This window comes from Dunckerocampus dactyliophorus, unplaced genomic scaffold (genome assembly GCF_027744805.1).
Source record: "Dunckerocampus dactyliophorus isolate RoL2022-P2 unplaced genomic scaffold, RoL_Ddac_1.1 HiC_scaffold_133, whole genome shotgun sequence".
Lineage (NCBI taxonomy): Eukaryota > Metazoa > Chordata > Actinopteri > Syngnathiformes > Syngnathidae > Dunckerocampus > Dunckerocampus dactyliophorus.
The window spans coordinates 1-12,270 of NW_026559830.1; positions in this window are offsets into that span (position 1 = coordinate 1).

Consider the following 12,270-nt stretch of genomic DNA (forward strand, 5'->3'; position numbering starts at 1 on the left):
CTCCAGCCTGGGTGGCTGGTGGCTCCATAGCTCCATACTTCCATAGCTCCAGTCAGAGAGTTGGCTAAAATTGCACTAAGTGCGAAAGCCCATTCATTTACAACGGCGTGTCCACAAGGCGGCGACATTTCCCCGTTACCGGTGGCTGCGCGGCGGGTGAGTGACAGAGCTTATCCGAGCGGCTGGAACTCTGCGCCGGCGTGGTCGAGCGGCTGGCCCTCGGTAGTTGAGGTACCAGGGGTGGGGCGGGGAGCTCCAGGCGGGTCTTGTGAGAGAGTGAAGCCGAGCGGCTGGAACTCTCGGCCGCCTGGTCGAGCGGCTGGCCTCGGTAGTTGAGGTACCAGGGGCGGGCTGGGGAGCTCCAGGCGGGGCTTGTGAGAGAGTGAAGCCGAGCGGCTGGAACTCTGGGCCGGCCTGGTCGAGCGGCTGGCCTCGGTAGTTGAGGTACCAGGGGTGGGCTGGGGAGCTCCAGGCGGGGCTTGTGAGAGAGTGTAGCCGAGCGGCTGGAACTCTGGGCCGGCGTGGTTGAGCAGCATGCCCGCGGAGGTGGCTCTTCCATAGGCAGGGAGGGTGCTGGAGCTCCACACTTCCATAGGCAGGGAGGGTGCTGGAGCTCCACACTTCCATAGGCAGGGAGGGTGCTGGAGCTCCACACTTCCATAGGCAGGGAGGGTGCTGGAGCTCCACACTTCCATAGGCAGGGAGGGTGCTGGAGCTCCACACTTCCATAGGCAGGGAGGGTGCTGGAGCTCCACACTTCCATAGGCAGGGAGGGTGCTGGAGCTCCACACTTCCATAGGCAGGGAGGGTGCTGGAGCTCCACACTTCCATAGGCAGGGAGGGTGCTGGAGCTCCACACTTCCATAGGCAGGGAGGGTGCTGGAGCTCCACACTTCCATAGGCAGGGAGGGTGCTGGAGCTCCACACTTCCATAGGCAGGGAGGGTGCTGGAGCTCCACACTTCCATAGGCAGGGAGGGTGCTGGAGCTCCACACTTCCATAGGCAGGGAGGGTGCTGGAGCTCCACACTTCCATAGGCAGGGAGGGTGCTGGAGCTCCACACTTCCATAGGCAGGGAGGGTGCTGGAGCTCCACACTTCCATAGGCAGGGAGGGTGCTGGAGCTCCACACTTCCATAGGCAGGGAGGGTGCTGGAGCTCCACACTTCCATAGGCAGGGAGGGTGCTGGAGCTCCACACTTCCATAGGCAGGGAGGGTGCTGGAGCTCCACACTTCCATAGGCAGGGAGGGTGCTGGAGCTCCACACTTCCATAGGCAGGGAGGGTGCTGGAGCTCCACACTTCCATAGGCAGGGAGGGTGCTGGAGCTCCACACTTCCATAGGCAGGGAGGGTGCTGGAGCTCCACACTTCCATAGGCAGGGAGGGTGCTGGAGCTCCACACTTCCATAGGCAGGGAGGGTGCTGGAGCTCCACACTTCCATAGGCAGGGAGGGTGCTGGAGCTCCACACTTCCATAGGCAGGGAGGGTGCTGGAGCTCCACACTTCCATAGGCAGGGAGGGTGCTGGAGCTCCACACTTCCATAGGCAGGGAGGGTGCTGGAGCTCCACACTTCCATAGGCAGGGAGGGTGCTGGAGCTCCACACTTCCATAGGCAGGGAGGGTGCTGGAGCTCCACACTTCCATAGGCAGGGAGGGTGCTGGAGCTCCACACTTCCATAGGCAGGGAGGGTGCTGGAGCTCCACACTTCCATAGGCAGGGAGGGTGCTGGAGCTCCACACTTCCATAGGCAGGGAGGGGCTGGCCCCTCCATAGGGAGGGTGCTGGAGCTCCACACTTCCATAGGCAGGGAGGGTGCTGGAGCTCCACACTTCCATAGGCAGGGAGGGTGCTGGAGCTCCACACTTCCATAGGCAGGGAGGGTGCTGGAGCTCCACACTTCCATAGGCAGGGAGGGTGCTGGAGCTCCACACTTCCATAGGCAGGGAGGGTGCTGGAGCTCCACACTTCCATAGGCAGGGAGGGTGCTGGAGCTCCACACTTCCATAGGCAGGGAGGGTGCTGGAGCTCCACACTTCCATAGGCAGGGAGGGTGCTGGAGCTCCACACTTCCATAGGCAGGGAGGGTGCTGGAGCTCCACACTTCCATAGGCAGGGAGGGTGCTGGAGCTCCACACTTCCATAGGCAGGGAGGGTGCTGGAGCTCCACACTTCCATAGGCAGGGAGGGTGCTGGAGCTCCACACTTCCATAGGCAGGGAGGGTGCTGGAGCTCCACACTTCCATAGGCAGGGAGGGTGCTGGAGCTCCACACTTCCATAGGCAGGGAGGGTGCTGGAGCTCCACACTTCCATAGGCAGGGAGGGTGCTGGAGCTCCACACTTCCATAGGCAGGGAGGGTGCTGGAGCTCCACACTTCCATAGGCAGGGAGGGTGCTGGAGCTCCACACTTCCATAGGCAGGGAGGGTGCTGGAGCTCCACACTTCCATAGGCAGGGAGGGTGCTGGAGCTCCACACTTCCATAGGCAGGGAGGGTGCTGGAGCTCCACACTTCCATAGGCAGGGAGGGTGCTGGAGCTCCACACTTCCATAGGCAGGGAGGGTGCTGGAGCTCCACACTTCCATAGGCAGGGAGGGTGCTGGAGCTCCACACTTCCATAGGCAGGGAGGGTGCTGGAGCTCCACACTTCCATAGGCAGGGAGGGTGCTGGAGCTCCACACTTCCATAGGCAGGGAGGGTGCTGGAGCTCCACACTTCCATAGGCAGGGAGGGTGCTGGAGCTCCACACTTCCATAGGCAGGGAGGGTGCTGGAGCTCCACACTTCCATAGGCAGGGAGGGTGCTGGAGCTCCACACTTCCATAGGCAGGGAGGGTGCTGGAGCTCCACACTTCCATAGGCAGGGAGGGTGCTGGAGCTCCACACTTCCATAGGCAGGGAGGGTGCTGGAGCTCCACACTTCCATAGGCAGGGAGGGTGCTGGAGCTCCACACTTCCATAGGCAGGGAGGGTGCTGGAGCTCCACACTTCCATAGGCAGGGAGGGTGCTGGAGCTCCACACTTCCATAGGCAGGGAGGGTGCTGGAGCTCCACACTTCCATAGGCAGGGAGGGTGCTGGAGCTCCACACTTCCATAGGCAGGGAGGGTGCTGGAGCTCCACACTTCCATAGGCAGGGAGGGTGCTGGAGCTCCACACTTCCATAGGCAGGGAGGGTGCTGGAGCTCCACACTTCCATAGGCAGGGAGGGGTGCTGGAGCTCCACACTTCCATAGGCAGGGAGGGTGCTGGAGCTCCACACTTCCATAGGCAGGGAGGGTGCTGGAGCTCCACACTTCCATAGGCAGGGAGGGTGCTGGAGCTCCACACTTCCATAGGCAGGGAGGGTGCTGGAGCTCCACACTTCCATAGGCAGGGAGGGTGCTGGAGCTCCACACTTCCATAGGCAGGGAGGGTGCTGGAGCTCCACACTTCCATAGGCAGGGAGGGTGCTGGAGCTCCACACTTCCATAGGCAGGGAGGGTGCTGGAGCTCCACACTTCCATAGGCAGGGAGGGTGCTGGAGCTCCACACTTCCATAGGCAGGGAGGGTGCTGGAGCTCCACACTTCCATAGGCAGGGAGGGTGCTGGAGCTCCACACTTCCATAGGCAGGGAGGGTGCTGGAGCTCCACACTTCCATAGGCAGGGAGGGTGCTGGAGCTCCACACTTCCATAGGCAGGGAGGGTGCTGGAGCTCCACACTTCCATAGGCAGGGAGGGTGCTGGAGCTCCACACTTCCATAGGCAGGGAGGGGTGCTGGAGCTCCACACTTCCATAGGCAGGGAGGGTGCTGGAGCTCCACACTTCCATAGGCAGGGAGGGTGCTGGAGCTCCACACTTCCATAGGCAGGGAGGGTGCTGGAGCTCCACACTTCCATAGGCAGGGAGGGTGCTGGAGCTCCACACTTCCATAGGCAGGGAGGGTGCTGGAGCTCCACACTTCCATAGGCAGGGAGGGTGCTGGAGCTCCACACTTCCATAGGCAGGGAGGGTGGCTGGAGCTCCACACTTCCATAGGCAGGGAGGGTGCTGGAGCTCCACACTTCCATAGGCAGGGAGGGTGCTGGAGCTCCACACTTCCATAGGCAGGGAGGGTGCTGGAGCTCCACACTTCCATAGGCAGGGAGGGTGCTGGAGCTCCACACTTCCATAGGCAGGGAGGGTGCTGGAGCTCCACACTTCCATAGGCAGGGAGGGTGCTGGAGCTCCACACTTCCATAGGCAGGGAGGGTGCTGGAGCTCCACACTTCCATAGGCAGGGAGGGTGCTGGAGCTCCACACTTCCATAGGCAGGGAGGGTGCTGGAGCTCCACACTTCCATAGGCAGGGAGGGTGCTGGAGCTCCACACTTCCATAGGCAGGGAGGGTGCTGGAGCTCCACACTTCCATAGGCAGGGAGGGTGCTGGAGCTCCACACTTCCATAGGCAGGGAGGGTGCTGGAGCTCCACACTTCCATAGGCAGGGAGGGTGCTGGAGCTCCACACTTCCATAGGCAGGGAGGGTGCTGGAGCTCCACACTTCCATAGGCAGGGAGGGTGCTGGAGCTCCACACTTCCATAGGCAGGGAGGGTGCTGGAGCTCCACACTTCCATAGGCAGGGAGGGTGCTGGAGCTCCACACTTCCATAGGCAGGGAGGGTGCTGGAGCTCCACACTTCCATAGGCAGGGAGGGTGCTGGAGCTCCACACTTCCATAGGCAGGGAGGGTGCTGGAGCTCCACACTTCCATAGCAGGGAGGGTGCTGGAGCTCCACACTTCCATAGGCAGGGAGGGTGCTGGAGCTCCACACTTCCATAGGCAGGGAGGGTGCTGGAGCTCCACACTTCCATAGGCAGGGAGGGTGCTGGAGCTCCACACTTCCATAGGCAGGGAGGGTGCTGGAGCTCCACACTTCCATAGGCAGGGAGGGTGCTGGAGCTCCACACTTCCATAGGCAGGGAGGGTGCTGGAGCTCCCACACTTCCATAGGCAGGGAGGGTGCTGGAGCTCCACACTTCCATAGGCAGGGAGGGTGCTGGAGCTCCAGGAGCTCCACACTTCCATAGGCAGGGAGGGTGCTGGAGCTCCACACTTCCATAGGCAGGGAGGGTGCTGGAGCTCCACACTTCCATAGGCAGGGAGGGTGCTGGAGCTCCACACTTCCATAGGCAGGGAGGGTGCTGGAGCTCCACACTTCCATAGGCAGGGAGGGTGCTGGAGCTCCACACTTCCATAGGCAGGGAGGGTGCTGGAGCTCCACACTTCCATAGGCAGGGAGGGTGCTGGAGCTCCACACTTCCATAGGCAGGGAGGGTGCTGGAGCTCCACACTTCCATAGGCAGGGAGGGTGCTGGAGCTCCACATCCACACTTCCAGCCACTGCATGCTGGCACTTCCACCTTGCTTGCTAAGTCGGCGTGATCTTGCCCAAAAAGTCCCTCCTCACCTCCAGCTGGAAGTGGAAAAAAATCCTCCACCTGCTTGGCCGAGGTTCTGGAAGCCAGCAGCTCGCAGAATGTTGCCAAAGTTTCACTGGAAGGAAAAGAAAAGAGAAGACCGAGTGCGCATTTCACCTACCGCCGAATGTCCACAAGAGGGAAGTGTCACTCCGTCGCAGAATCTGCGCCGACGCACTCGGCACCCTTCGAATTTATGGTGCCGGTGCGGGTGTTCTGGGTGCAAAAAGGCCGCCCAAGTGGTAGAAAAAAATCAGACTTCGTCTCTTAGGTCGAAATTAATGCCAAGTTTTGAAATGCGCTGGCAGGGGTGGACCAGGGCCCGTTAGAAGTGCTTAGCCGAGGTCCTGGAAGCCTAACCCGGCGTGATCTTGTGCAAAAAGCCGCTGCTGAGCTCCAGCTGGAAGTGTAAAAAGAACCGGGCTGGATCAAAAAAAGAACCGGGCGGCCCGTTAAAATTGCTTAGCCGAGGTCCTGGAACCCTAACCCGGCGTGATCTTGTGCAAAAAGCCGCTGCTGAGCTCCAGCTGGAAGTGTAAAAAGAACCGGGCTGGTTCAAAAAAAGAACCGGGCGACCCGTTAGAAGTGCTTAGCCGAGGTCCTGGAAGCCTAACCCGGCGTGATCTTGTGCAAAAAGCCGCTGCTGAGCTCCAGCTGGAAGTGGAAAAAGAACCGGGCTGGATCAAAAAAGAACCGGGCTGGATCAAAAAAGAACCGGGCGGCCCGTTAAAATTGCTTAGCCGAGGTCCTGGAAGCCTAACACGGCGTGATCTTGTGCAAAAAACCGCTCCCGAGCTCCAGCTGGAAGTGTAAAAAGAACCGGGCTGGATAAAAAAAGAACCGGGCTGGATCAAAAAAGAACCGGGCGACCCGTTAAAATTGCTTAGCCGAGGTCCTGGAAGCCTAACACGGCGTGATCTTGTGCAAAAAGCCGCTCCCGAGCTCCAGCTGGAAGTGTAAAAAGAACCGGGCTGGATAAAAAAAGAACCGGGCTGGATCAAAAAAGAACCGGGCGACCCGTTAAAATTGCTTAGCCGAGGTCCTGGAAGCCTAACCCGGCGTGATCTTGTGCAAATAGCCGCTGCCGAGCTCCAGCTGGAAGTGTGAAAAGAACCGGGCTGGATAAAAAAAGAACCGGGCTGGATCAAAAAAGAACCGGGCGACCCGTTAAAATTGCTTAGCCGAGGTCCTGGAAGCCTAACACGGCGTGTTCTTGTGCAAAAAGCCGCTCCCAAGCTCCAGCTGGAAGTGTAAAAAGAACCGGGCTGGATAAAAAAAAGAACCGGGCTGGATCAAAAAAGAACCGGGCGACCCGTTAAAATTGCTTAGCCGAGGTCCTGGAAGCCTAACACGGCGTGATCTTGTGCAAAAAGCCGCTCCCGAGCTCCAGCTGGAAGTGTAAAAAGAACCGGGCTGGATAAAAAAAGAACCGGGCTGGATAAAAAAAAGAACCGGGCGACCCGTTAAAATTGCTTAGCCGAGGTCCTGGAAGCCTAACACGGCGTGTTCTTGTGCAAAAAGCCGCTCCCGAGCTCCAGCTGGAAGTGTAAAAAGAACCAGGCTGGATAAAAAAAAGAACCGGGCTGGATCAAAAAAGAACCGGGCGACCCGTTAAAATTGCTTAGCCGAGGTCCTGGAAGCCTAACACGGCGTGATCTTGTGCAAAAAGCCGCTCCCGAGCTCCAGCTGGAAGTGTAAAAAGAACCGGGCTGGATAAAAAAAGAACCGGGCTGGATAAAAAAAAGAACCGGGCGACCCGTTAAAATTGCTTAGCCGAGGTCCTGGAAGCCTAACACGGCGTGTTCTTGTGCAAAAAGCCGCTCCCAAGCTCCAGCTGGAAGTGTAAAAAGAACCGGGCTGGATAAAAAAAAGAACCGGGCTGGATCAAAAAAGAACCGGGCGACCCGTTAAAATTGCTTAGCCGAGGTCCTGGAAGCCTAACACGGCGTGATCTTGTGCAAAAAGCCGCTCCCGAGCTCCAGCTGGAAGTGTAAAAAGAACCGGGCTGGATAAAAAAAGAACCGGGCTGGATAAAAAAAAGAACCGGGCGACCCGTTAAAATTGCTTAGCCGAGGTCCTGGAAGCCTAACACGGCGTGTTCTTGTGCAAAAAGCCGCTCCCGAGCTCCAGCTGGAAGTGTAAAAAGAACCAGGCTGGATAAAAAAAAGAACCGGGCTGGATCAAAAAAGAACCGGGCGACCCGTTAAAATTGCTTAGCCGAGGTCCTGGAAGCCTAACACGGCGTGATCTTGTGCAAAAAGCCGCTCCCGAGCTCCAGCTGGAAGTGTAAAAAGAACCGGGCTGGATAAAAAAAGAACCGGGCTGGATAAAAAAAAGAACCGGGCGACCCGTTAAAATTGCTTAGCCGAGGTCCTGGAAGCCTAACACGGCGTGATCTTGTGCAAAAAGCCGCTCCCGAGCTCCAGCTGGAAGTGTAAAAAGAACCAGGCTGGATAAAAAAAAGAACCGGGCTGGATCAAAAAAGAACCGGGCGACCCGTTAAAATTGCTTAGCCGAGGTCCTGGAAGCCTAACACGGCGTGTTCTTGTGCAAAAAGCCGCTCCCGAGCTCCAGCTGGAAGTGTAAAAAGAACCGGGCTGGATAAAAAAAAGAACCGGGCTGGTTCAAAAAAGAACCGGGCAACCCGTTAAAATTGCTTAGCCGAGGTCCTGGAAGCCTAACACGGCGTGTTCTTGTGCAAAAAGCCGCTCCCGAGCTCCAGCTGGAAGTGTAAAAAGAACCAGGCTGGATAAAAAAAAGAACCGGGCTGGATCAAAAAAGAACCGGGCGACCCGTTAAAATTGCTTAGCTGAGGTCCTGGAAGCCTAACACGGCGTGATCTTGTGCAAAAAGCCGCTCCCGAGCTCCAGCTGGAAGTGTAAAAAGAACCGGGCTGGATAAAAAAAAAGAACCGGGCTGGTTCAAAAAAGAACCGGGCAACCCGTTAAAATTGCTTAGCCGAGGTCCTGGAAGCCTAACCCGGCGTGATCTTGCCCGAAAGTCGGCCTCTATACTTCCATTTTAGGTACCAGGGGCTATTAGTGTACTTGGTCCCACTAGTCAGTGTACTCATCCAGTTACCCCCCGTTTTCCAAAACACCATCGGCACGTATAAGGGGGGGACTCCTGAGAGAGATGAGGTATATGGCAGCGCAACACCAATCCGCTCCGCGCTGGTTCCCATGTCGGCTACGGATGAATAAAACCAGCCTGTCCCCCCTGGAGCTCACGAGACACGGAATTTTTTCTAAGTGCCAACGGCTCTTCCGAGCAAACGTGTCCGCTCCGGCTGGTTCCCCCGTCGGCCTCGAATGACGAAAAATGCCGGTCTCCGCCCGGAGCTCATGACAAACGAAAAATTTTCTAAGTGCCAACGGCACTAGCGAGCGAATGTGTCCGCTCGGCGCTGGTTCCCGGGTCGAACCCGGAAGACGAAAAACGCCGCTCTCCGCCCGGAGCTCATGACAAACGAAAAATTTTCTAAGTGCCAACGGCACTAGCGAGCGAATGTGTCCGCTCGGCGCTGGTTCCCGGGTCGAACCCGGAAGACGAAAAACGCCGCTCTCCGCCCGGAGCTCATGACAAACGAAAAATTTTCTAAGTGCCAACGGCACTAGCGAGCGAATGTGTCCGCTCGGCGCTGGTTCCCGGGTCGAACCCGGAAGACGAAAAACGCCGCTCTCCGCCCGGAGCTCATGACAAACGAAAAATTTTCTAAGTGCCAACGGCACTAGCGAGCGAATGTGTCCGCTCGGCGCTGGTTCCCGGGTCGAACCCGGAAGACGAAAAACGCCGCTCTCCGCCCGGAGCTCATTACAAACGAAAAATTTTCTAAGTGCCAACGGCACTAGCGAGCGAATGTGTCCGCTCGGCGCTGGTTCCCGGGTCGAACCCGGAAGACGAAAAACGCCGCTCTCCGCCCGGAGCTCATGACAAACGAAAAATTTTCTAAGTGCCAACGGCACTAGCGAGCGAATGTGTCCGCTCGGCGCTGGTTCCCGGGTCGAACCCGGAAGACGAAAAACGCCGCTCTCCGCCCGGAGCTCATGACAAACGAAAAATTTTCTAAGTGCCAACGGCACTAGCGAGCGAATGTGTCCGCTCGGCGCTGGTTCCCGGGTCGAACCCGGAAGACAAAAAACGCCGGTCTCCGCCCGGAGCTCATGACAAACGAAAAATTTTCTAAGTGCCAACGGCACTAGCGAGCGAATGTGTCCGCTCGGCGCTGGTTCCCGGGTCGAACCCGGAAGACGAAAAACGCCGGTCTCCGCCCGGAGCTCATGACAAACGAAAAATTTTCTAAGTGCCAACGGCACTAGCGAGCGAATGTGTCCGCTCGGCGCTGGTTCCCGGGTCGGACCCGGAAGACGAAAAACGCCGGTCTCCGCCCGGAGCTCATGACAAACGAAATATTTTCTAAGTGCCAACGGCACTAGCGAGCGAATGTGTCCGCTCGGCGCTGGTTCCCGGGTCGAACCCGGAAGACGAAAAACGCCGGTCTCCGCCCGGAGCTCATGACAAACGAAAAATTTTCTAAGTGCCAACGGCACTTGCGAGCGAATGTGTCCGCTCGGCGCTGGTTCCCGGGTCGGACCCGGAAGACGAAAAACGCCGGTCCTCGCCTGGAGGTCCCAGCAAAATCGGCGAAAAAACGACTAAGTGTCAACTTTCGAAAAAACGGCTAAGTGTCGACTTTCGAAAAAACGGCTAAGTGTCAACTTTCGAAAAAACGGCTAAGTGTCAACTTTCGAAAAAACGACTAAGTGCCCACGGCTCTGCGGGGCTTGTGAGTCCGCCCCGCGCCGGTTCGGCGGTCGGCCTCAAAAAGCAAAAAATCAGCCTCTCTCCCTGGAGCTCACCAAAAATTTGTCGAAATTTTTCTAAGTTCTCCTCGAGGTACCAGGGGGTGAGGTACCCGGGCTAAGGTGCAGTACCTTTTTTGGTCTTCAGGTGCGCCAGAGTACAATGAAATGGTCCCAGTAGTCAGTGTACTCATCGACTTTCCCCCCGTTTTCCAAAGCACCTCGTTTACGAGTATGGAGGAGATGGTGCTGGTCTCCCCACGGCGTCGGACACGCCGTCCTCGACAGCACAAGGTCGGATAGAAGACCTGGAAAGCGCCGTGGCACGCGCTGGAGGTGGGCACTTTGGCGAAAAAACGACTAAGTGTCAACTTTCGAAAAAACGACTAAGTGTCAACTTTCGAAAAAACGGCTAAGTGTCAACTTTCGAAAAAACGACTAAGTGTCACCTCTCTGAAAAAATGGCAAAGTGTCGCCTCTCTGAAAATTTTCTAAGTGCCCACGGCTCTGCGGGCTCGTGCATCCGAGCCGCGCCGGTTCTGCAACCGGCCTAGAATGACGAAAAATAACGGTCTCCTCCTGGAGCTCAGAGCCAATTGTGGCGAAAAAGTGGCAAAGTGCCCCACGGCTCTGCGGGCTCGTGCATCCGACCCCGCGCGGTTCTGCAGCCGGCCTAGAATGACGAAAAAATAACGGTCTCCTCCTGGAGCTCACAGCCAACTTGGCAAAAAGTTTCTAAGTGCCCACGGCCCTGCCGAGCTTTGGCGTCCGCCCAGCGCCGGTTCCGCAGTCGGCCTCGAATGACGAAAAATAACGGTCTCCTCCTGGAGCTCACAGCCAACTTGGCAAAAAGTTTCTAAGTGCCCACGGCCCTGCCGAGCTTTGGCGTCCGCTCAGCGCCGGTTCCGCAGTCGGCCTCGAATGACGAAAAATAACGGTCTCCTCCTGGAGCTCACAGCCAACTTGGCAAAAAGTTCTAAGTGCCCACGGCCCTGCCGAGCTTTGGCGTCCGCCCAGCGCCGGTTCCGCAGTCGGCCTCGAATGACGAAAAATAACGGTCTCCTCCTGGAGCTCACAGCCAACTTGGCAAAAAGTTTCTAAGTGCCCACGCCCTGCCGAGCTTTGGCGTCCGCTCAGCGCCGGTTCCGCAGTCGGCCTCGAATGACGAAAAATAACGGTCTCCTCCTGGAGCTCACAGCCAACTTGGCAAAAAGTTTCTAAGTGCCCACGGCCCTGCCGAGCTTTGGCGTCCGCCCAGCGCCGGTTCCGCAGTCGGCCTCGAATGACGAAAAATAACGGTCTCCTCCTGGAGCTCACAGCCAACTTGGCAAAAAGTTTCTAAGTGCCCACGGCCCTGCCGAGCTTTGGCGTCCGCCCAGCGCCGGTTCCGCAGTCGGCCTCGAATGACGAAAAATAACGGTCTCCTCCTGGAGCTCACAGCCAACTTGGCAAAAAGTTTCTAAGTGCCCACGGCCCTGCCGAGCTTTGGCGTCCGCTCAGCGCCGGTTCGCAGTCGGCCTCGAATGACGAAAAATAACGGTCTCCTCCTGGAGCTCACAGCCAACTTGGCAAAAAGTTTCTAAGTGCCCACGGCCCTGCCGAGCTTTGGCGTCCGCCCAGCGCCGGTTCCGCAGTCGGCCTCGAATGACGAAAAATAACGGTCTCCTCCTGGAGCTCACAGCCAACTTGGCAAAAAGTTTCTAAGTGCCCACGGCCCTGCCGAGCTTTGGCGTCCGCTCAGCGCCGGTTCCGCAGTCGGCCTCGAATGACGAAAAATAACGGTCTCCTCCTGGAGCTCACAGCCAACTTGGCAAAAAGTTTCTAAGTGCCCACGGCCCTGCCGAGCTTTGGCGTCCGCCCAGCGCCGGTTCCGCAGTCGGCCTCGAATGACGAAAATAACGGTCTCCTCCTGGAGCTCACAGCCAACTTGGCAAAAAGTTTCTAAGTGCCCACGGCCCTGCCGAGCTTTGGCGTCCGCTCAGCGCCGGTTCCGCAGTCGGCCTCGAATGACGAAAAATAACGGTCTCCT